The sequence below is a fragment of the Phaseolus vulgaris genome, chromosome 8, assembly GCF_000499845.2.
Source record: "Phaseolus vulgaris cultivar G19833 chromosome 8, P. vulgaris v2.0, whole genome shotgun sequence".
NCBI lineage: Eukaryota > Viridiplantae > Streptophyta > Magnoliopsida > Fabales > Fabaceae > Phaseolus > Phaseolus vulgaris.
Genome location: NC_023752.2, coordinates 51506873 through 51512410, shown reverse-complemented (window position 1 = coordinate 51512410; position 5538 = coordinate 51506873). Strand labels below are relative to the sequence as shown.

The window sequence follows — 5538 nt, the reverse complement described above, 5'->3', positions numbered from 1 at the left end:
TCATGTGCTTTGAGAAGAATATGATCCATTTATTTTAACAAGTTGAAATATTGTGATGTTTGCATGATATGTTATCCTTCATGAGTGTGATCCTTTATGGATCTATTGCTCTTTTATGGATGTGGTGAGGATATCTAAAATGGTATTAGACTCCAAGGGTCTTATTATTAAGAACACAAGTAATTAAGAAATAAGAGATACCTTATCTTTTATTAATGATCTAATCACATAAATAAGACTTGGGATGATGAGAAGTTAAAATATGTTATTTATCACGCTTTCTATAATGAATGCAAGTAACAACTCTGCTATAAGAAATTGATCTTGATTTTTTGTCAATAGTATTTCCTATGGGTTAGATGTTAGTATTTAGTGATATATGTTTAATACGATTTTTTTCAAAAAGACATTGAATATGACAAATTATATTGTTTATTAAAGTGTGATTCCTAAATCTTACACTACAAAAAAAAGTGTATATTGTGGCGGTTATTTTTGTATAAACTGGCGTTTATAACCGTCACAATATACGGTTTTCCAAACCGCCATAGAACTGGCCGCCACAAAGTTTAATGTGGCGGTTTTACGTTACCCGCCGCAACACCCGCCACTTTAAACATAGTGTAAATAGTGGCGGTTTTTATATGTAAGTAGTGTGAGTTATAACTGTCGCAATTTACATTCATTGAAGAAGATTTTGGCGCCATAATATACGTAAGTAGTGACATTTTTAACTGACGTAATTTTAATTCTGAAATAATAAAATTTAACCACCAATTTTTTATAATATTTTTTATAATCTATTTTATACAATTATAATATTTAACCACCACTTTTACATAATAAAATAAAATAATGTATAAAGTTATAATCATCCATTCATTTCATTGAAAATTAAAGCATACATGTTCAAAATTTTATATATAATTGAAAATTAAAACAAAAAGTTCATACATCCCTAATCAAGTTTAAAATTACAACACATAATTGTTCAAAAGTTCATACATTTCTAATCAAGTTGAAAATTAAAACACACATCCCTAATCAATTTTGCTTCCAACACTTGATCATATTACTTGATTAGGTGATGGAGCACCACTTCCATAATTTGATGCGTGAAATAAATAATTTCAACATTACTTCATCAATAAATATTTATAATATAAATATAGACTTTTATTTTTTATTCATTTAAAATTTATTTTTAAATAAAACTCATGCCATACCATTTATATAATTTAAAGAGATAAAGTAGGTTGTGACCTTCGTAGTACGCGTTAGAGTACCAATATTTATGGTATTAATACAGACCATTTTTTTTTTGCCCAGGAGTTTGAATTAATCAAAAGTTAATGCAAATTCAATGCAAGGTAGGATATTCCTATATGGGAAAAGTGCTTCTTGTTAAGTCACTTGTCCAATCCATGATCCATAATGAACTCACATCATGCTTATTTGCCAAAATTAAATCACCCTATCATACGTTCAATCAATTCAATTATAATATTTTCATATATTGTTGAATGATTTGATAGCTTATGTTGAGGAGAAAAAAAATATAGTTTATTAAATGAAAAGTCATTAAGTATTAATTCACTAACTAAATTTAATAAAGAAATAAACTTTTTTATTTTCTTTTTATATTACCATATCACATCACATGATTTAATAATTTAAGAGGATCTACATCTAAATCCAAATAAATTAGTTTGATTTAGTACTGGATTTCTTTAAATTTAATCTCAGATTTCTAGGTGTTAATCTAAGTTGTTCTTTTTATATTTGTCTGCAATCTGCAAATTTTCTTCAAATCCTACTGCTTATGCAACAACTTTGTTATCAACTAAGAACCTTAACTCTTGTTATCAACTAAGAACCTTAACTCTTAATTAAAAATGAATAAACCTTAATAAATTTTGGAAGACATACAAATTTAACATATAAAAAATGACAAAGGTGAAAAGGACACCTGTAATTTCCATCGTACCATGGAGCAGGCTTGCTTGCCAAACTTACCAACCAATGACCTGCTCCACTCACTATTCATTATGCTTTTAGAGACAAGAACCAAATACTTGTTAGTCTAAAGCAAAAATCACAGTTTATGTCTATTTGTTCTTCTCATCCTCATACCCATATGCTCTTCCTCTTCTTGCTATGAGGTATGGCTCTGGGGAGGCGTTATCACTGGGCATATTTAGCCCCTGATAAGATCTATTTGCTAAAAACTCTGCTTCTGATCTAGCATTTCCTTTCATTATAGCATTAGAGTGCGCTGACAATAAAGCTTCGTGAAATGGAATAAAATATGTACTAACTAATGTCTGAATATAAAGAGAAAATAGTGTTTAAAGATTTACTTAATGGGATTGTTTAACTATAAATTGAATACTGTTGACATGTCTTCAATAACCAGCTACTAACTGATACTTCTCTCTTGTATTTAAAGAATAAATCTTTTTTCACTACCAAAACAATGGATACAAATCAAAAGACCAGTGATTCTCTTCTTGATGAACTTTTAGCTTGGTTTTGACCTAGATGAAAACAAATTAAACAAGAAAAAAGGTAAATGCCATTTTTTAAAAAATACCAACAGTGCATGAAACCAAAACTGATATCTTTATGCAAAGTGAGTGGGAGGGGGGAGGAGAGGCTAATATCAATTTTTAAAATTCACTAATTTATGAAACTTAACCGACAGCTATAATCTTTATTATGAATTGAATACTACCTCATCCACTCGAACATTATAGATTTGTATGGAAGATTCATCCATGCCAATGGCAATAATATTGTTGTCTTGAGGATGAAATACAAGAAATGTAGCAGCTGGTGGAGGCGGCATGAAAGTTGTCATTGTCTGCCGTTAATATTCACAAAAATTAATACGCCCGCAATATACAATTGCAACAAAAAGTGAAAGAAAGGGGTCATGGAGTGCTAAAATAAACCATCAAAGAGATGCTTAGCAAAATAATTTTTATAGATTATAGTTTGTCCATTTTGGCAGTACTGCTAAAAGGTCAAAAATGATAGGGAGTATCATAACCACCATATGTTGTCTCTCAAAACAACGATATTAGGACAAACTTATGATATCAACAAAATTAACCACTTTCCTTGATTATGATGAATTAGGTAATTAAATCTTACAAATAAGAGTGAAATCCAGAATTGTTGATGAAGTCACATGATATTGACCATTTAATTGTCCATTTTACCTTTTTTAGCATTGAGCGTGTAGGGATCCACCGTCAATTATCTAAATCAAGCATCTCAACATCTGAAAAGCAATCAACTCCATTGCCGCCACCGACAACAAATTTTTTTCAATCTAAAGCAGCACCAGACAAGCTTCCTTTCTTCTGGTTCAAAGAAGGGTGCATGGTCCAGTTATCATGAATAGGGTTGTATGATTCAACTGCACAGATAGAAGATAAAAGGGTTGTCAAAACTTCATCTCATTCCAAAATATAACTAATTGAAAAGCACAGCTGCTCATACTTGTGTCATACCAAATATAACCATTTCTACCACCAAAAACATAAATTTCACCATTCAACCGCACAACTGAAGCATATGAACGAACTAAGTTCATAGGCTTACAAGGTTTGATCACACTCTGAGAAGTACAATACAAATCCATAGTTGCTAACCATGATTTTCCATCTAAATCTCCAATTAAAGCCAGAACAAATGTGTTCACAGGAGGCAAAGGTGACAGAGAACAGAGAATCTACCTCTGGTTTGACCCTACAACTCAATACCACATATATTCAGTGCTATGGAACATGTATCAGATTATGTATATTAAAGCCAGAACTAAATCTATGCAAAGCCAGAACTTCACCTGGTTGTAATTCTCCTAACCAGAGAATTCTTGTGAGCTTGACCTCTGCTTCTATTTTTCCATCCTGCAAGAAAATAAAGAATTAAAGGGACAACCTCCATTATTTATCTATTGTTGAATACCAAGGATTCTTATCTACCTTAGTTACTTAATCTTCCACACAGTTTGTGCTATCTCCATTGTCTTCTATGTAATGCGTTTGTTATGATTATTTTGATTGAAGCACATACTTGTTATCAATTACATGGTGTGCTTTGAGATGGTGAACTACCTGATAGTTCTGGTTCTTTTAATGGGTGGTGGCAGCTAAACAAAACCTCAATCATAATAGAAGCGTCAGAGTATATCCAAGAGTTAAAGCAAAAGGTGGAAGAATTGAATCAAGACATAGCTAATGCAAAGACTTCAAGTGACCAAAATTTTTTGCCTATGGTATTTTCTCAATCACTGTAAAAATTAACAGCTTCCACATATGTATGTGTTCATTTAAAAGTTGATATTGTTATATTAATGAATTTGATTGATATCGTTGAATGCAAGGAAAAAATCTAAGATACCTTGAGATAGGTTTGAATCTCCTCTCGCTCGTGGTCGTTAGCAATTCGCACGACATCTTCGATCCTCTTTTTGATGGAAGAAGTGCCTGATTGGAATAAGAACAAACGAAATGAAATTGAATTGAACAAAAATAGAATCGTGCAATTCAATTGGGAATAAAGGGAGAGAACGAAGACCTGGTTGAGCATTGATGTGGCGCGTGAGAAGAGGTTGACGAAAAACGGGTTATGGTGAAGCGGGTAAGGACTTAGTTAAACGAAGAAAGAAATTTAGAGATTTGGAATGAGGAAGAAGCAAAAGATTTTGGGAAGAGGATATCAACGGGTTTTGAAAAATTGAAACTCTGGAAAAGTGTGGGAAATGAATTCTTTTAGGGGGAAAACTAAAGTTAAATCTGATGGAGGGAGAAAAACGTGAAAGTTAAAATAAGGCACATTGTATAAAATGACAGTTGAAAATGTCATATTTTAAATATAAAATGGGATGGTTATTTAAATGTCGTATTATACTGTTAATTATGACAATTTTTAATAATTGACGTATTAAAACTGTCATTATTTACACAATTTTTTGTAGTGTTAGTTAAAAGTGATTCAATTGTAATTTATCGGATATTTATATTATATTGATAATATGATGTGATTGATATATGTATATGGTATATATATTTGGTTGTGTGATTAATTTTTATAATTAGTTCATCTTACATGTGTTTATATGAACGATTTTGATTATAATTATATTTGATACAAAAGGTGGCAGCACAAATAGTTATAAGTTTTTAATTCTGCTAAACGTTTTGGATATATTCATTTAGAAACATAATGTAATGTTCGAGGGTTATATAAATTATAGTATATAGTGGTATGGTAGTGTATGGATGTTTTATATTATTATATATCAATTACTATAAATTAGTACAGATGAGACGTTACAATATTTTTAAAATTTTAAATTAATTAAAGTAAAAATAAAATATAAAGATTAAAAAATAACTTCTTTTGTTTTTATGGAAATATAAAGTAGTCACCCTTTAACATAGTATAAAATTTGTAAGAAGATATAATTTTCTTTAAAATAAGATATATTTGAATTTTTTTATAACCTTCTCATAAATAAATATTTTC

At 30.2% G+C, this 5538-nt stretch overlaps 1 long non-coding RNA gene across 1 annotated transcript; it reads right to left on the bottom strand.

Moving 5' to 3' along the window:
- Nucleotides 1-2005: 2005 nt before the first annotated feature.
- LOC137825830 (uncharacterized) lies at nucleotides 2006-3970 on the bottom strand. Its single transcript, XR_011083360.1, has 5 exons — nucleotides 3854-3970; nucleotides 3519-3756; nucleotides 3225-3424; nucleotides 2735-2863; nucleotides 2006-2537 (listed from the first exon to the last, which is right to left on the bottom strand). It is a non-coding gene; the product is annotated as an uncharacterized lncRNA (long non-coding RNA).
- Nucleotides 3971-5538: the final 1568 nt, after the last annotated feature.